This window comes from Sus scrofa, chromosome 4 (genome assembly GCF_054392235.1).
Source record: "Sus scrofa isolate SSC_HxYL_T2T_F1_AM1 chromosome 4, Sscrofa_HxYL_maternal_Yorkshire_Landrace_v2.0, whole genome shotgun sequence".
Classification (NCBI taxonomy): Eukaryota; Metazoa; Chordata; class Mammalia; order Artiodactyla; family Suidae; genus Sus; species Sus scrofa.
In genome coordinates, this window is record NC_139386.1 from 35,665,083 (window position 1) to 35,685,290 (window position 20,208).

Consider the following 20,208-nt stretch of genomic DNA (forward strand, 5'->3'; position numbering starts at 1 on the left):
CAGATGATTAGCATGTCATTTGTAAATCCACAAGGAACTAGATTATGGGATGAGGTATACATGAAATCAAAACATTATTTATAAAAACCAAGCCAGGATTTTCTCTAGTAAAAAGAGGTGATTTTGAAAACCAGGAAAAATGAATAAATACAAGAACTATTCCGTAGATTTTCAGTCTAAGTAGCCAGAGTAATAATTGTGGCAACAGAGCCTTGATTAGCTAGAATTCTTTGGGGATAGCACGTTTTGGTTAATTGGATTTTCTCTATCCTGTAAGGAATTTCTCTAGAATCTAGTTTTATCCTTCCTTCCCACCTTTCTCCCTCCTGTTTCCTCTCCTTCCTTTCTTAAACATGAATATAGAGGATATGATTTAATCTTTCAGATCTTCTGGACAATCATTCTGAACGTAAGATTTCACTTTTCAGTCTTGGGATAAGGAAATTGACTTAATTCTCTGGACAATTGAATAGCAAGTAAGTCTAGGGTTAATTGACAAACCCATAGCCCTTCTCTATGACAGAGTCTTCATTTATTTTCCTTATAGCAATGCTATCTGAAAATGAACAATTCTTTTCTTTTTCTACTTCTTTCTTTCTTTTTTTTTTCTTTTTTTCCTGTCTTTCTGTCTTATTAGGGCCGCACCTGCGGCATATGGAGGTTCTCAGGATAGGGTTCCAATCAGAGTTGCAGCTGCCAGCCTATGCCCCAGCCACAGCAACGCAGGATCCATGCCTCGTCTGAGACCTACACCACTGCTCACGGCAATGCCAGATCCTTAACCTACTGAGCAAGGCCAGGGATCGAACCCAAAACTTCATGGTTACTTGTCGGATTCGTTTCCACTGAGCCACCATGGGAACTCCTGAAAATTAACAGTTCTTATATTTGTGTATGTGTTTCCTATCTGCCTGGCCTTCTCCCAGGCAAGCACCATGGGCAGGGTACCCACTGAATCTTCAGCATCTGGAGGTGACAGCCGCTTTGTAAATGTTTGTTGCATAATGAATACCTTGGTGTCTTATTCTTCACCTATCACCAAAACGTTGAGCATAAACATTTCTCCTTGGTTCTGGTTCAAGGAGGACTTGCCAAAATATCATCACATGAAGTCCCCTGCTTTTCACCATATAATGTTTCAGAAAACTGCATTGTAAAGTTGATGGCCACAAAGCAACTTCTATTTTCTCAGAAGAAGGGTGACTTTCTTTTGAGGTAAAGTTATTTGACTAAAGAAAATCCTAAAAGAACTTATATGTGTATTCAAAATCATAGCTAAAGGATATAAAAAACCCCTCTAAACCATTATAAACAGCTACAGTATTAAAATTATCAGAGTTCCCGTTGAGGCTCAGTGAGTTAAGCCCAATATGGTGTATGTGATTGTTTGGGTTCAATCCCTGGCCTTGCTCAGTGGGTTAAGCATCCGTCATTGTTATAATCTGTGGCCATAGGTCACAGATGCAGCTCAGATCCCACATTGCTGTGGCTGTGGTGTATGCTGGCAGCTGCAGCTCCAATTCAACTCCTAGCCTAGGAACTTGCATATGCCAAAGGTGCATAAAAAGGAAAAAATAAAGGGGTTAAAAAATAAAGGGGTTATCTGTAGGGTTTTTTTTGTTTTGTTTTTTTTTTCTTTTTCTTTTTAGAGTCACACCTATGGCATATGGAAGCTTCCAGGCTAGGGGTCAAATTGGAGCTGTAGCCACAGCCACAGCGCTGAGGGATCCGAGTCAGGGATCAAACCCACATCCTCACGGATGCTAGATGGGTTCGTTAGTGCTGCCACAATGGGAACTCCTACATCACCAGTCTTCTTAAAAATTTATATTTATTTATTTTATGGCCACACCCCCAGCATATGGAAATTCCTGGGCCAGGGATTGAATCCGAGCCACATCTGCGACCTAAACCACACTGTGCCAGGTATTAAACCTGCACCTCTGCAGTCACCTAAGTCACTGCAGTTGGACTCTTAACCCACTGTACAGCAGCAGGAACTCCTAGTTCACCCGTCTTTAAATTGTGCTCCTCAGACGCCTGCAGGCTCAGCAAGGTAGCTCCCTCTTGAAGAGCAGGAGGAGGGTCCCTTAAATGAGCCTCCAGTCCCCTACCCCTCCCCACTCCTTCGACCCTTCGCTTTCACTTAAAGAAAGAATTCTGGGGAGTTCCCATTGTGGTGCGGCAGAAATGAATCTAACTAGGAGCCATGAGGTTGCGGGTTCGATCCCTGGCCTCGCTCAGTGGGTTAAGGATCTGGCGTTGCCATGAGCTGTGGTGTAGGTCGCAGATGAGGCTCAGATCTGGCGTTGCTATGGCTGTGGCTGTGGCTGGCAGCAACAGCTCTGATTGGACCCCTAGCCTGGGAACCTGCATGTGCCGCGGGTGCAGTCCTCAAAAGACAAAAAGACCAAAAAAAAAAAAAAGAATTCCGGGATTAAGGGAGGCCTGAAAACCAGAGTCCTAGATCCGGATTACCACCATCCCTCCTCCTACTCCTCCATGCCCCCTGATTTCTAGTCCCTTAGCCTTTCAAAAATATTTCCTGACCATTCCTGGGCTTCTACCCAGAGAAAACCATGACTTGAAAAGACGCAATGTTCACTGCAGCCCTATATACAATGGCCTAGACATGGAAACAACCTTTATGCCCATTGATAAAGAAGATGTGGTACATATACACAATGGAATATTACTCAGCCATTAAAAGGAAAGAAGTAACGGCATGTGCAGCAACATGGATGGACCTAGAAATTATCATGCTAAGTGAAGTCAGTCAGACAGTGAGACACCAATATCATATGCTATCACTTACATGTGGAATCTAAAAAAAGTTGGCAGGGGACACAATGAACTTCTTTGCAGAATGGATACTGATGCACAGACTTTGAAAAACTTATGGTTTCCAAAGGAGACATGTTGGGGGGGCGGTGGATGGGCTGGCGGTTTGCAATGGAAATGCTATAAAACTGTGTTGTTTGTGATCATTGTTGTACAGCCATAAATATAATAAAACTCATTAAGTTAAAACAAATATTTCCTGAGTCCTCCAGTCCATGGGCCTGGAACTGCATCAGCCAACCAAGGAGACAACATCTGCGACTTCATCAAGCTAGCATTCCATTGGGTGAGACCACCCAAACCAAACCAATCCATTCTTGTGCCAAATAACAAATGGTACAGAGAACAAGAAAGAGGGTAGGGGGGTGATGAGGGCGGGGGAGGGCCTTATGAGGCATGAAGGAAGTAAGGAAGGAGCCCACCCATTTCAGAGGGGAGAGGTCTTACCCCAAGGGAAGAGCAAGGGCAGAGGGTTTGAGGATCTGGAACCGAGTCTTATTTTAGATATGGAGCACTGCCTGATTGATGTTCGATTAGCCTCAGTCTGGATACCCCAGGAGGCATCCTTGCTTTACACCAGCCCTCAGCAGAGACAGATTTGCCATGTGGCTCAGGCTCTTCTCCAGGACCATACCACGGGTCTGGCACAAAATTGTTGCTTCCAGGGCCATTGCGCTAGTGGAAAATCTGTATGCAAGAAAATATAAAGCCATAAGGAAGAATTAAGATACATAGGAGCTATTCTTTCAAGAAGTAGTATCTAGCCAAGCAAATTCATTATGATGAAGACTGGATAGAAACAAAAAGCAAAATAGGGAGTTCCCATCATGGCTCAGTGGTTAAGGAATCTGACCAGGAACCATGAGGTTGTGGGTTCGATCCCTGGCCTCGCTCAGTGGGTTAAGGATCCCGCGTTGCCGTGAGCTGTGGTGTAGGTTGCAGACGAAGCTCGGATCCTGCGTTGCTGTGGCTCTGATGTAGGCCGGCAGCTGCAGCTCCAATTAGACCCCTAGCCTGGGAACCTCCATATGCCATCGGAGTGGCTCAAGAAAAAGGCAAAAAAACAAAAAAAGACAAAAAAAAAAAAAAAAAAGCAAAATAGGACACCGATTTTTTTTTTTTTTTTTTTTTTTTTTTTTTTTTTTGCTTTTTCGGGTCGTGCCTGTGGCATATGGAGGTTCCCAGGCTAGGGGTCAAATTGGAGCTGTAGCTGCCAGCCTACGCTAGAGCCACAGCAACACTGGATCCGAGCCGCATCTGTGACCCACACCACAGCTCACGGCAACGCCGGATCCTTAACCCACTGAGCAAGGCCAGGGATTGAACCTGCAACCTCATGGTTGCTAGTTGGATTCGTTAACCACTGCGCCACGATGGGAACTCCTCTAGCACACTGATTTTAATACACATTATTATAGCATTTTTTTTTTAAATGATGTAGAAAAATACACCGGAATGGAAACAGTAGTAAAAGTCAGGTTGACGAGACCATTATTTCTCCTAAAGCTTACTGCTGAGGTAGTTTCTGAGAACACCTTGAGTCATCACAGATCACACACTTAAAAGGAAGGAAAGGGTCAACGAGAATTGGGAAGTGGTTGTTGGCTTCAAAGAGGACACCCACCTGCTGGCTTGGGACATGAACGACTGTCTCTCAGTCAAGCCCTAGAGGCAAACTGGGTGACCACCTGAACACGATCAGACCTTGCAGCCTGTTCCCATGGCAGAAATATTGCCACAAAATAGCTGTGAAACAGACAAAAAGGCTAGGCCATGTCTTCCTAGGGATTGCATGTGGCCAGCTCTGAGCCAGGCCCTGCCCTCTCTCAGCCCCTCCCAGGCCTATCTCTGGAGAACCTTGCCTTCCTCGGCAGCTCTCCTCCTAAAAACTCCACGGGTTTTACTAGGAGCCATGCAGGCACTGACCCTGAACTTCAACTCAGCTAAGTGCCTCCAAATTAACTTAATGAGGGTTCCCACCCTTCCCTGTCCCCTGGTGGGGGGTGGGGAATCAGCCCAGGGGTGGCCTGTGATTTTTCTTGTAGGCAAGGTGCCACCATCACCAAATGGCTTGCTCAGACAACCCCCCACCCCTGGGAGGAGACCCACCACCAGAACTTTGTGTTCCTGGGCCTCAAAATGCTTCTTCGTTCACTGAGCCCAGCCCATGCTTCAGGTGAACAAGGTCTAAAAAGAGTAAATAGTAAAAGAGGATGAGAACTTGGGACCCAAGCTCTGCCTGATGGTGTAGCCATGCTTCTGAGCTCCCTGTTGTCCAAATCCCTCCACACATACGCATCCCTCCAGTTTAATCTTCCAGCTGCGCCAACAGAGGCTGGCAAGGATGGACTACTATGGATTTCAGTTCATCAAAGTAGCGAGACACCCACCCCAGAGGCTAAAATAGAAATTAGCAATTGGCCTGGTATGTTGGGGGGTAGTAATCAGCTACAGTAACTAGAAGCAAGTTAGCAACAAGGTCTCCCCAGAGGGCAAAGGAGCATGAGAATAATGTGAGGGGAGACCCCCAACTGCAGAAGAGCGGAGCACATTATCAAAGAAATGGACATGACCTACTTTCTATCAAACATCAATTCTCCGTGATGAGTGGCTCCTACGTGCAGGCCCTGTGCTAGGCAGTGAGAAAAGCTGAAGCTGGGGTTCCCATTGTGGCACAGTGGTTAATGAATCCGACTAGGAACCATGAGGTTGCGCGTTCCATCCCTGGCCTTGCTCAGTGGGTTAAGGATCCGGCGTTGCCATGAGCTGTGGTGTAGGTTGCAGAGGCAGCTCGGATCCCGCGTTGCTGTGGCTGTGGTGTAGACCGGCGGCTACGGCTCCGATTAGACCCCTAGCCTGGGAACCTCCATACGCCGTGGGAAGCGGCCCTAGAAAAGGCAAAAAGACAAAAAAAAAAAAAAGCTGAAGCAGTCGATGCTCCGTGGATCAGATACCCACTCCCAGGGACCTTAGGGTAGTCCCAGGGGAGGTTTGGATTAGTCTGGGTGGCTCCCCAGCAAGACCAGATTCAGGCAAAAGGCAGGTCCTAAAGAGTTTCCTGGAGCCACACACACTCTTGGGTATCTGGCAGAGAAGCCAAAATAGTTAGCTGGGCTTCAGGTCTCTGACCCTGCTAGGGATGGAGTAGGATAGTTACACAGGTAGTTGTAGGAGTTCCAGTAGGGGACCCGAGATAGCAAGGGAAACTTAGGGAACTTTGGGAGATCGCTAAGTAATAATCCCTCGAGAAATCCATCAGAATGAAGCAGACTTTCTTAACTATAAAACCATAGATAAAAAACATGACATGTGCCTCAGGTCATCAAGGGAAAGATAAAATGAGGCCTGCATTCAAGTTCAACAAGGTAATGATCCTTAGGACCAAGGACCGGAGTTTAAGAGAAAGATGACCTTCCACATCGGAGACCCTCATTATATGGAAACCAGAGACGACTCAACACGGTTTAGCATCTGTTCCCACCATTCTGCTGACTTGAATGAGCCCCATGACAGTCCTGGCTTGACCTCAAAAGGTCAAATACTCTCTTACCCAATGTGAAGGAGGAGCTAGTGACGTAAGCCTGAGGTCTACAAGGAAGAAGGCAGTGTTTTCCCTCCCAACTTTCCGTGGATTATAAAAATGGAGCCCACCTAATCCTCAGGGCAGTGCTGCTTTGCCTGCCTGCTTGTATCTCTCATAAGCATCCAACCTTTTTTGGGGGGGGGGGGCGGTCTTTCTGCCTTTTCTAGGGATGTTTCTTGTGGCACATGGAGGTTCCCAGGCCAGGGGTCAAATCGGGGCTGTAGCTGCCAGCCTAAGCCAGAGCCACAGCAATGAGGGATCTGAGCCGAGTCTGCGACCTACACCACAGCTCACGGCAATGACGGATTGTTAACCCACTGAGAAAGGCCAGGGATCGAACGCGCAACCTCATGGTTCCTAGTCGGATTCGTTAAGCACTGAGCCACGACGGGAACTCCTCCAAGCATCCTATCTTAATAAATCTATTTCTTGCCTATCACTTTGTCTCTCACTGAATTCCTTCTGCGCTGAGACACAAAGAATCTGAATTTCTAAGTCCAGACCTGGGGAGTGATTCTAATTAAAAAACCATGGGTTCACGTCCCAGTCTGGCTTCTGGCTGGGTTCAAGTCCAAAGGGTTGCCAGTTTCAACGCCATTGTCTCCCCAGAAGCCCACCTGACCCCTAGGATCCTAGGTTCCCTGCTACATCCTCAGGTTGTAACTGTAGTGTTGGCAGGTGTGATTGTGTGATGAATGGTCTGTTTGTAGGAAAACAGGCAAGGCAGTGACTCTTGATGATCACCGCTGTGCCCTCAGCCTAGGTTCTCTACAAATATTTAGTGAGCAAATATCCTTCACAGCACTCACCCCACATTAAGGGTGTAAATACTCAGGTAATTATTTCTTGGCTACCTGGTTCATTACTAAACCTCAAGTCCCCAGAGCACAAGACCTCTTTATCTGGTCTCCATCAACACTGGCACAGGTCCTGCCCATGGCAGCACCCAATGTTGGTGGCAGAAATAAAGAGATGCATCAACAAACATGACTAAAAGGCCACAGATCTAGGTATGGGTAGGAAAAGGGGAATAAAACTGAGAGGGCAGGAGTCAGATAGGCCCACGAACGGACCAGGTGAGCGGAAAATGAGAACATCTGGGACTGGAGTGGATGCGGATGCCCAGAACCTCCTTTCCAAGTGCTGACTGGGTGGTGTGTGTGGTTAAGGGAACAGGGGAGGCGGCCCACGATACCCGGGATGATAAACCAAAAGACAAAAGACAAAGGACCAGAGGAAAAGCTACACAACTCATTTCCTCCTTTGCAAAAGAAAAAGCCTGGATTCTTTCATCCCCCCCCCCCGCCGCCCGCCTTCTTCTTTTTTAAAATTTTATGTTCACATCCGCAGCATATGGAAGTTCTTGGGCCAGGGATTGACTCCAAGACACAGTGGCCTCCTAAGCCAGATCCGCTTTCGCCCTGGGCCAGGGATCAAACCCACGCCTCTGCAGATACCCCAACTGTTGCAGTTAGGTTCCTAACCCACTGCACCACAGAGGGAACTCCCCTTTTCTTTTGTAAGATGGAAACTTGAACTTCTGAAGTGTCTAGGGAGCAGGGGGGATGTTTTGGCATCTGCAAGATCAGGGTCACACACAGAGATGAATCCCAGCGTGATATCTGGGAGCATGAGTGCATCTCAATGACTGGTCACACGGTTGGTTTTGCATCTGGGATGTAAAGATGTGAGCTTAATCACTGGGGCTGCCTCTGCTAGAATGTCCATTTCCTCTTCCTCCCGATGTGAGTGCAGACAGGCTTGGGGAAGGTTCAGGAAGGCGGATGAGCCAGCAAATCCACAACAGGGTGACGAGGGAACGGTGTGGGCCACCTGGAAAGCTATCTCGCCTCTCTCTTTGCTGTAACGTCTCTCCCTGGACCACTTGCCAGAGCTGGATGCCAAGACAGGGACTCTCCTAGGAGGTGAGAAACTGCAGAAATAAGTGTAAAGATTCAGAGAGCACAAACTGAGTTCCAGATGGGAATTGCTGAAACCATCTTCTCTTTCTGGACCACCTTCTCCTCCCCCCCCCACCATGCGGAAACTTGCTTTCATTGACTATTTTTAATGACATTCCTTTTTTTTTTTTTTTTTTTTTTTTTTTTTTTGTCTTTTTGCCTTTTCTAGGGCCGCTCCCTAGGCATATGGAGGTTCCCAGGCTGGGGGTCAAGTTGGAGCTGCAGCTGCTGGCCTACACTACAGACACAGCAATGCAGGATCCGAGCCGCGTCTGCGACCTACACCACAGCTCACGGCAACGCCGGATCCTTAACCCTCGGAGCAAGGCCAGGGATCGAACCCGCAACTTCATGGTTCCTAGTCAGATTCATTAACCACTGCGCCACAATGGGAACTCCATGACATTCCTTCTTACCCCAACTTCCACTTCTTATTTTCCTGGGCACCAAAAAGGGAAGGGGGAGCACTGAATTCTTAAAGCAGCTGCCCAGTCCCCACAGCAACACATACACACACCCTCTAAAACACTTTATCCATTTTTAGCAGATAAAAAGGAAAAGGAAAACACAGGCTTTTGCGATAACCTATCTTATTGCCAATCCATTTGGATCAGGATATATATATATATATATACATATATATATATATGTATATATATATACACACACACATATATATTTTGTCTTTTCAGAGCCTCACCAGAGGCATATGGAGGTTCCCAGGCTAGGGGTCTAATAGGAGCTGTAGCTGCCGGCCTACACCACAGCCACAGCAGCACAGGATCCAAGCCGCATCTGCGACCTACACCACAGCTCATGACAATGCCGGATCCTTAACCCACTGAGCAAGGCCAGGGATCGAACCCACAACCTCATGGTTCCTAGTCGGATTCATTTCTGCTGCACCACAACAGGAACTCCAGGACTGATATATTTTAATTAAGGTTTTATACTGTAAGCTGGCTGCTCTGTGATTGACTCAATCTTGCTGCAAAATCAGGTTCTTGTCATGAATATTTTGTAGGGCTTTCTAGAGGGTAGAGAAAGCAAACCATATACACAGATTATCTAGGGGTTGTTTTTAACCTATCTGTGCTCATTTTATCAGTCTTTGAGGGGTACACCAAAACGTGTCCTTTGTATGCTTATGTATATGTGTATATTTGTGTATCTGCATATTGTATGTGTATATGTGTATATTTGTGTATATGTTTATATGTGTGTATCTGTGTATTGTATGTGTATATGTGTATCTGTGTGTTGTGTATATATGAACATCTTCTACTTCCGTCCGGTTCACCTAAGAACGTTTTCTAGATATAGTGACTTTATTTACTTTTTTTTTTTTTTTTTGGTCTTTTAGGGCCACACCCACAGCATATGAAAGGTTCCAGGCTAGGGGTGAAATCAGAGCTGCAGCTGAAGGCCACAGCCACAACAAGGCCAGGTACAAGCTGCATCTGTGACCTGTGCCACAGCTTGTAGCAACACCAGATCCTTAACCCACTGAGCGAGGCTGGGGACTGAACGTGCATCCTCACAGACACGATGTCAGGTTCTTAACCCACTGAGCCACGATGAAACTCCCCACTGCTTGATTTTTTAGATTGTATACATCCTGTGAGCTAGGAATGGCTTTCACCTTTTTACATGGTTGGTAAAATAGTGTTTCATCAAAAGTGAAAATTATATGAAATTTAAATTTCAGTGGCCATAAATGAGGTTTTATTGGCATACAGCCATGCTTACTTATTTAGATATCGTCTGGGGCTGCTTCCCCATTGCAATGGTGGAGTTGAGTAGCTGCCATGGAAACCCTAGGACCCATAAGCCTAAACATATTACCTGATCCATTGCCGCAAAAGTTGTTGGTCCTGAACTAGTCCAACTCCTTGACATAGTGGGAAATAAAATCTTGGCCAAGTCCTGCTTCAAAAAGACACAACAGAGTTATAGAAAAAAGGTGCAGGAGTTCCTGTCGTGGCACAGTGGTTAACGAATCCGACTAGGAACCATGAGGTTGCGGGTTCGATCCCTGGCCTTGCTCAGTGGGTTAAGGATCCGGCATTGCCATGAGCTGTGGTGTAGGTCGCAGATGCGGCTCAGATCCCGAGTTGCTGTGGCTCTGGCGTAGGCCAGTGGCTACAGCTCCGATTGGACCCCTAGCCTGGGAACCTCCATATGCCACGGTGTGGCCCTAGAAAAGGCAAAAAGACAAAAAAAAAAAAATGTGCAGCATCCCAAGGTCCAAAAGCAATGAACAATAAACAAATGATTAAGGATACAAAAGGAATTTCTTCCTCAAATGGTAAAGGATAAGGTGTTATACAAGAAATAAGGACAAAGAAATTGTGAACCCCCTGGGGCGCATTGCCTTCGTTTGAGGGGAAGAACTGCTATTTTCTTAATCCGGAATCAAATTACGAGGGATCACGATGGGGAGGATTTGGGAGGTGGGCTGAGTGCAGCAGAAACGGCTCCAGATTCTTCCTGCTGATAAGACTCCAGGGAACTTACATCCAGACTCCGCTGCAGGAAATGGAGGGGACATTAGAAACGCTTTAGTGGGCCTTTTCAAACGTGTAGGAGGACGGGAAGGGGTGAGGCAATGCTGGAACTGGGGAAAGCAGACCGATTGGCACTTGCTGTCAGGGGGCGGTCCAGGGCTGGAAAATCCCAAAGCCCTTTAGGACACAGGCTGGACTTAGACCAGCCAGCAGGGTTGAGAGAGCCACTTACAAGGCTCGCACCCCGACAGGGTGGTAAACGGGGGCAAAGAAAGTGTGGAGTTGGCCACATAATGATCTGAGGAAGGAAGAGACAAAGTTTGATGGGGTGAGGGTGGGGGAAGTTTAAGCTCATCATCCTTCAATTCACATGAGAGCTTTGCCTGGGAAATAGAGGGTTTGGGCCATACATAGTTCAACTCCGAGAGAGAAGAAACTGTCCCAACATAATACCGGAGATCAACCAAGTGCCAAACGTTATTGCTGCGGAAAAGGCCTTAAATCATTAAAATACAAAGTGGAACTTGCCAAACAGATAGGATTTACTCCGGAAATTCAAACTATTGGCAACACAGCGCGTGTGTGTCCGTGTGTCCGGAAGGCAGTCTATAAACGGAACTTGATGGTTAATGGCGTGAGCTGGCGAGTTGGCCTGCCTGGCTTGCATCCAAAATCTACTACTTGAGGAGTTCCTGTGGTGGCTCATCGGAAACAAATCTGACCGGTATCTAAGAGGACACAGGTTCGATCCCTGGCCTTACTCAGTGAGTTAAGGATCCGGCGTTGCTGTGAGTTGTGGTGTGGGCACAAACACGGCTCGGATCTGGTGTTGCTTTGGCTGTGACAGGCCCGCGGCTATAGCACCAATTCGACCCCTAGCCTGGGAACCTCCATCTGCATCGAGCTCGGCCCTAAAAAGACAAAAACAAAAAAACAAAACCAAAACCAAAAAACACTACCGCTTGAATACCTTGGGCAAGTGCCTGAATCTCTCAAGTCTTATTGTCCTCTGTAATAATAACCATAATTTTAAAAAAGAATATAAAGAAAGGAAGGAAGGAAGAGTTCCTATTGTGGCTCGGTGGGTTAAGAAGTCAACATAGCCTCCGTGAGGACATGGGTTCAATCCCTGGCCTTGCTCAGCACGTTAAGGACCTGGCATTGAGACAAGCTGCAGCATAGGCCACAGATGCAGCTCAGATTCAACCCCTAGTCCAGGAATGTCCATAGGCCACAGTGGCCCTAAAAAAAAAATGAAAATAAAAAAAGAATGATGATAAGAGTACAGCAATGGGCTACTCTGAATATTTAAATGAGATTATTGGTAGACAGTGCTTGGGAGAGTTGAGCATTGATGAATACTCATGAAATGTCCCCTGCCTGATGTTGGCTGCATATTAACCTCAAATATGGATTGAGTGCAAATATTTCTGGGTTGGACTTCCAGCCTCACCCCTGAGTAGCCTTGAAACCATGAGCAAATTATTTCAACTCTTTGAGCTTCTGTTTTCTTATTTGTAAAAGAGTAATAATTCGGCCCTCAGCTATTATTGTGATGACGGTCGTCTTTGCCAACGTCATTATAACTTTTGTTTTGTTTTGTTTGCTTTTTAGAGCCATACCCGAGGCATACGGAGGTTCCCAGGCTAGGGGTTGAATGGGAGCTACAGCTGCTGGCCTACACCACAGTCAGACCAACACCAGATCTGAGCACCATCTGCAACCTACACCACAGCTCAGAGCAACGAGGGATCCTTAACCCAATGAGCAAAGCCAGGGATTGAACCTGAAACCTCATCGTTCCTAGTCAGATACGTTTCCACTGTGCTAGGACCAGAACTCCAACTTCTTTATTATTATTCACTGATTCCCTGAAAATTCTGAAGACAGCCTGAAACGCAGTAATCTGGGATGAAGATGCATCCTCAGGCATACACAGAAAGGATTTTCACATACATGATTTGATCAAATGGTGATAAAATGGGTTTGGTTTGTCATGAAATTCCTCCACTGAGCTAGAGAGACAAGTGCAGGCTCCTTGGAGGCTGTAGAGATGCTGCAGGAGGCACTCCACACGGGTGAAGGCTGGGTAGAAACAAAAGGGAAGCCAGGACTTCCCGTGTGGCTCACAACATAACTACTCGGCGTTGCTTCTACAGTGGCTGTGGCTCGACCCCTAGCCTGGGAACCTCCATATGCCGCAGGTGCGGCCAAAAAAAAAAAAAAAAGGAAGCCAGAACATTGATTGGAATACGCATTATTATAACATTGTTAAAAAAAAAAAATGCACTGGAAAATGATGAGGGAAAATACACCAAAATGCAATAGTAGGAAAACGTCCTCCTGCCCGGGGACCCTCCCAGCCGAGCCCTGAAGCTGCGTTTGTTCTGCCTTCTTTGAGTCGCTCCTTGAATCTCTTTGAGCTTCTGGGATTCTTGCCTCTTGTCTTAGCACCTCCTTTCTGCCAAATTCCGTGATTCTTATTTCCTGTCAGGCTTCTCAGCATTTGGAACATGTGGCTACAATACCACCTCGTGTTCCAGGGAATATTAAACGCCTGACTCAACCTCTTTATCAGCAAGAAGAGCGAAGTGATGGCCTCTGGAGAGAAAAGGGCCCTTTAATAGCTGGCCTGATCTCGCCTCGTTTGCGGAGCCCTGACTTCCTCTCCTGCCATTAAGCGATTTGTTTGCTTATCTGATATTCGGCAGATTAAGTGACGGGGCATCCACTGCGCTGGAGCTTGACAAACCTGCTTTTCCTAGTGCTTGCTCCTCACACCCTGTCAGTTCTGCTAATTTCTACTCTGTGAGCAGGAGGGAGCCCATCTTTTGAGATGAGGATTTACAAAAACATGTGTTCAAGATGTACCAGCAGCGGACCGGTTAGCACGAATTATGATCAGGCTGAGGTGTTGCTTCCACTCAGTTTCTTAAGAACTGAGGGTCTCTGCTCCTAAATAAGCCAGATTGGAAGGCTTATCTTTTCTCCTGCTTTCCCATTGCCCATATGGGGAGCTACCGGGGAGTGAGTAACACGTGGAACTCAAGCTCATGTACTCATAGTTTCTTTCCTATGAACCTATGGAGTCCATGGGATCCCTCCATCAGCCTCCCCCCTCTTTTTTTTTTCCTTTTATTTATTTATTTTTGCTTTTTTTTTTTTTTTTTTTTTTTTTTTTTTTTTTTTTTTTGTCTTTTTAGGGCCACACCAGTGGCCTATGGATGTTCCCAGTCTAGGGGTGGAATCAGAGCTGCAGCTACTGGCCACAGCAATGCCAGATCCAAGCCACATCTGTGACCTACACCACAGCTCATAGCAACTTAACCCATTTTTTTTTCTTTTTTCTTTTTTTTTTTTTTTTTTGTCTTTTTGCCATTTCTTGGGCCACTCCCACGGCATATGGAGGTTCCCAGGCTAGGGGTCTAATCGGAGCTGTAGCCGCTGGCCTACGGCAGAGCCACAGCCACACAGGATCTGAGCCATGTCTGCGACCTACACCACAGCTCGAGGCAACACCGGATCCTTAACCCACTGAGCAAGGCCAGGGATCGAACCCGCAACCTCATGGTTCCTAGTCGGATTCGTTAACAACTGAGCCACAACGGGAACTCCAAAACTTAACCCATTGAGTGAGGCCAGGGATTGAACCTGCATCCTCATGGATACTAGTCACGATGGGAACATTGAAAATATTTCAGTTATAACCATTGTACATCTGGGAACCTCCATATGCCGCGGGTATGGCCCTAAAAAGCAAAAACGGGGGAGGGCAACAGCCAACACCCCCTACCCCAGCTGCTCAGCTGTCCAAGGAATAGAAAAACTACTGTGCATGCCCAAGATTCCAGAACAGTGGTGAGAGGAAAAGATCTGGCTTTTGCAGAGGTCCCAGTAGATAATGTTGTGGCACAAAGAGGACAGTCTCTCTGTTGTCACCCTGGAAAGACTGAAGAAGGGCATCCCCAAATCCCAGCTAGTGATCTGTTGGGCAGGAACTTAGCTAATTTTTTTTTTTTTTTTTTTTTTTTTTGGCCATACCTGGAGCATGCAGAAGTTCCCAGGCCAGGGATGGAACCTGTGCCATGGTAGTGACCAGAGCCACAGCAGTGCCAAGACTGGATCCTTAATCCCCTGAGCCACAAGGGAACTCCTAGCTAAACTTTTCAAGAGTGATGGTATTTATGTTTTGGGTTGTCGTCACCTCTTGACAGAACAAGTTCCGTAAGTCCTTTCCCTGTCCTATATCTACCTCCTGTACCTTCCAGGGGGTAACCCCTAGGTGTTATGTGCCAGAAAACAAGCTCAACCTGATATGGCTGAAGCACTGGTCAAACAAATAATTCTTGAACTGACAGTCCGGACCGATGGCGTCATTGCACATGCACTTTGGTTCAGGTTTCAGTCCCTCCAAACTCTTCCTCTCACCACTGTACTGGAATCCTGGGCATGCACAGTAGTTTTTCTATTCCTTAGACAGCTGAGCAGCTGGGGCAGGGGGTGTTGGCTGTTGCCTCCCCACCTTTTTGTGCTTTTTGGGGCCGCACCTTAGGGCATATGAAGTTTCCCAGGCTAGGGGTCTAATCGGAGCTACGCTGCTGGCCTACACCACAGTCACAGCAACACAGGATTCAAGCCGCATCTGTGACCTACACCACAGCTCCTGGCAACACCAGATCCTTAACCCACTGAGCGAGGCCAGGGATCGAACCCGCACCCCCATGGATCCTAGTCGGATTCATTTCTGCCGCACCACTGCAGGAATTCCCTGTTGCCCCCTTGTTTCCCTGGAGTCCTTCGCATATCTTCCCTCTATCAGTCTAGCCAACCCCATGCACATGTAGGGAAATGCCAACAATCTGTCATCTTTTGATATTCTGAACCCAGAAAAAATCTCATTTTGCCCATTTCTGCCCAAGTTGTTGGCGATTTTAGAAACTCTTTGATGCCCTTCAATATTATCTACTGTGGAGGCGCCTCAGTTGACAGGTGTCATGAAGGAATAAGGGTGTAGTTTTGGATAAAGGAACTCAGATAAACAAGAGTATAATTCTTAAGCCCCAAAGAGTTTTAAAATTTGTAACCACAGAGTTCTCCATGTAGATAAACACAGGCCTGGAATTTAAAATTATGGTATCAAGAGTTCCCGTCATAGTGCAGTGGAAATGAATTCGACTAGGAACCATGAAGTTGCGGGTTCGATCCCTGGCCTTGCTCAGTGGGTTAAGGATCCGGTGTTGCCGTGAGCTGTGGTGTAGGTCGAAGAGGCAGTTCGGATCTGGCGTTGCTGTGGCCGTGGTATAGGCTGGCGGCTATAGTTCTGATTGGACCCCTAGCCTGGGAACCTCCATATGCCGTGGGTGCAGCCCTAAAAAGACAAAAAAAAAAAAAATAGAGGAATAGAATAGAATAGAATAGAATAGAATAGAATTATGGTATCATAGACAATAACAAACGATATTTGTCTGTGCTGGCCTCTTCTGCTCATATGGAACTACGACAGCCATGCAGGTGAACGGCTTAGACCTCTTCATGGGAGCGTGATTGTCTGAAGGCTATTTCTCTCTGAGAAAGGATGGCATCCTTGTAGGCTTCAATTATTCCATAATTTTGCATATACAATGTCTGAAACTCAACAAAAAATAACCAAGCCTATCATGATACCAGGTAATAGCACTACAGTCCATGAAAAAGTGAGACAACAGAAATAGATCCAGACGAGAGAGAGAAAATGGAGTTCTTGCAGATTTTACTTACTAAGTATAGTGCTTACTAACCTCAAAGAGATTGAATCCATGACTGAGAGTTTTGGGGAGAGGCGGAAGTAGGGCGGCAGGCCTAACGCTTGCTCTGGAGTAGAGGTGACTAAGGGAGCCCCTACCTACCTTCATCAATGCTTCCCCAATACCCCACGTAGTCCACACACTCCTTCCTCCCTCTGGCTCCTAGATGGGAATGGGTTTTGTTTGGCTTGGTTTTGGGTTTGGGGTTTTTTTTTTTTTGGTCTTTTTTTGTCTTTTCTAGGGCAGTACCCACGGCATATGGAGGCTAGGAGTCTAATCTGAGCTGTAGCTGCTGGCGTACGCCACAGCCACGGCAATGCGGGATCCGAGCTGCATCTGTGACCTACACTACAGCTCATGGCAATGCCAGATCCTTAACCCACTGAGCAAGGCCAGGGATCGAACCCTAAATGGCATGGTTCCTGGTGGGATTCATTTCCGCTGCGCCACGACCGGAACTCTGGGTTTTGTTTTGTTAGCTGCCCCTAGCCCACTTACTCATCAGCTCCCCCAATTTCCTTTTGAATATAGGAAATTGGATATAGGAATTGAATGTAGGAAATCCTGATGGGATTGTTATCAGCTGTCCTTCTCTTCCAGCCAAGGGAACAGCGTGTGTCTCAGGCGAGACCAAGCCAAGCCTCCTCACTCTCCTTGGTGGAAACTGACTCTTGAACTGAATGGCAGAGATTGGAAAGGGTTGCTTTGTCCAGCAGCTCCTGCCTCATGACCTTCCTCCAGACTGGCTGGGTATTACCTGTTTTCACCTCTGTTCTCTATGATCCAGGGCTCCCTGTGTTCTTTCCAGAACTCTTTTCTGCTTAATTGTGCCAGGGTCAATTTCTGTTGCTTGCAAACAAAGAACACTGATGAAGACACTATTTTAGTTTTAATCATTTAAAAAGTGTTTATGGAGCACCTACTGTGTGTCAGGAACCCACCACTAGACACAGGGGATATCATAGTTTAAAAAAAAAAAGGAAGAATTTGGGAGTTCCCGTCATGGCGCAGTGGAAACAAATCCGACTAAGAACCATGAGGTTGCGGGTTCAGTCCCTGGCCTTGCTCAGGGGGTTAAGGATTGGCATTGCTGTGAACTGTGGTGCAGGTCACAGACTCGGCTCTGATCTGGTGTTGCTGTGGCTGTGGCGTAGGCCAGCGGCTACGGCTCTGATTAGACCCCTAGCCTGGGAACCTCCATGTGCTGCAGGTGTGGCCCTAAAAAAAAAAAAGAATTGGAGTTCCCGTTGTGGCTCAGTGGGTTAAGGACCCAAATGGTATCCATGAGGATTTGGGTTCTCCCCTGGCCCTGCTCAGTGGGTTAAGTATCCAGTGCTGCCTTGAGCTGCAGCGTAGGTCACAGATGGAGCTCAGATCCAGTGTTGCTGTGGCTGAGGCTGTGCCTGTGGCTGGCAGTTGCAGCTCCGATTTGACCCCTAGCCTAGGAAATTTCATATGCCGTGGGTGTGCCCCGAAGAAGAAGCAGCAGCGGGGGCGGGGGGGGGGGTGGAGAGAAAAAGAAGAGGAAGAGGAATAATAATAGAAGAAGAATGTCTGTTTTCACGAGACTCTCAGTAAAAGAGGAAGAAAACACAGAATAAATAGTCCCCCAATAGGACCTAAAATGACAAGTGTGACAAAGGTCAAGTTCAGGATATTAAGCAAGTGTGTCTCCAGGCTCTTAATTTAGGCTGGACCCAAGGAGACAGCATGGAGGATGTTACCTGTAAGCAGAGAGCTGAAGACTGGGTGAAGAACATTCCAGGCAGAAGGGACAGCCTCTGCAAAAGAAGACCTGAGGCGGGGAGTAGGGTTGCCTGCCTTGGCCTGACCTTGGCCTTTACTTCATTCATCTGGTGGGACTTGATCAGGCCCATTCCACCTTTTCCTGCTTTGCCACCACCTAGGGCAGTGCTTCTGGCTGATGAGACTCAGCTATCTTTCTCCAGGAACTCCCTGCCCTTTCTACTAAACCTCAAGGCAACAAGTCAGGTCACCTGCAGCGACTGTCAGCAATGTGAGAGGTGTGCTGCATGCTGAGATGCACCACCCTGACCCCCATTCCTGACCGAAGGACTCACTCCCCCCGACTCCCCAATCTCCACCGCTGCCATGAGTGCTGCTAACAGCCAACCTTCAGCTCTCAGTCTTATTATTATCAGCCTACAGCTCTGGAGCACCATCCCACATTCAGAACTCTGTTTTTGTTTTTGTTTTGTTTTGTTTTTTGTTTAGGGCTGCACCTGCAGGATATAGAAGTTCCCAGGCTAGAGGTCAAATCAGAGCTGCAGCTGCCAGCCACAGCCACAGCCACAGCCACGCAGGATCCAAGACATGTCTGGGACCTACACCACAGCTCACGGTAACACTGGATGCTTAACCCACTAAGCGCGGCCAGGGATTGAACTCACATTCTCATGGTAACTACGTGGGTTCATTACCACTGAGCCACAAAGGGATCTCCCCAAGTTCAGAACCCTTAGGACTTCTCATTAGACTGCATTGTCCCTTGATTTCTTCTGCCTAATCCTGCTTCTTCCCCTCCCCTTCCATAGGCTTGGGTCCCAAAGTGTTCCTTATAAACACTTATCGTCATCTCAAGATCTGCTTCTTAGGAAACGACCTTGCAACAGATGGAAGGAGCCAGAATCAAAGATGAGAAGATTATGTATTTGAGCTTGTCCCATCCCGACTGTGTTACCTTGGACCAGCCTCAGTATTTACCACTGGACTTGGACCTGGCGCCACGCCTGGCACACAGAAGGCATTCAATGAGTGCTTGTTGATTCAAACCATGGATGGAACTTTCTCTGTTCATGTTTTTAATACTCACATGATTGTCAGTTATTATTATGTAGAGCTGGAAAGGGGGAAAAAACATAAGATAACTGCAGTGAAAAAGTGAAAGATGGGACTAGATTAAAAAGCTGGAGACCTTGGAGCGGGGAGAGCAGGGAAGACAAGACCACAGGTGTCCAGAGGAGACAGAGCACTCAGAAAAGTGAGGACTGGGAAAGAGCAGAGGCACAGAAACCCAAGGCTGAACAAGAGCACAAAATGGACCATCAGCAGGATACGGTGCTTCAGAAATGAGAGCAAGTTAAGCAATGACATAAAGTGTCCAATTCCAAGAGTTCCCATCATGGCACAGCAGAAATGAATCTGACTAGGAAGCATGAGGTTGCAGGTTCGATCCCTGGCCTCGCTCAGTGGTTAAGGATCCGGCATTGCCGTGAGCCGGGGTGTAGGTCGCAGACGAGGCTCGGATCTGGTGTGGCTGTGGCTGTGGCGTAGGCTGGGAGCTGCAGCTCCAATTCAACCCCTAGCCTGGGAACCTTCATATGTCTCAGGTGCGGCTCTAAAAAATAAAAAATAAAAACAAAGCTGCTTTTCCTATGCACAAGCCCGGAAGGGAACCCTTGAGCCCCTCCCAACTCTTACTTAAGGCTTGTCCCTCTTTTGAAAAATGATACATCTTTCAAGAGTATGTAAATGAACCACTAATAAGATGGCATGCTTCTCGATTTAGTCAG

The 20,208-nt window shown here is 47.1% G+C and overlaps 1 protein-coding gene across 1 annotated transcript in view; it reads left to right on the forward strand.

The window, feature by feature from the left end:
• The first annotated feature begins 13,002 nt into the window (after positions 1-13,002).
• RNF19A (ring finger protein 19A, RBR E3 ubiquitin protein ligase) overlaps positions 13,003-20,208 on the forward strand; it is a 1,069,816-nt gene continuing 1,062,610 nt past the window's right edge. Inside the window, exon 1 of the mRNA XM_085020949.1 lies at positions 13,003-13,056. The gene's annotated coding sequence lies outside the window, so the exon portion shown is untranslated. The remainder of the gene's footprint in view (positions 13,057-20,208) is intronic.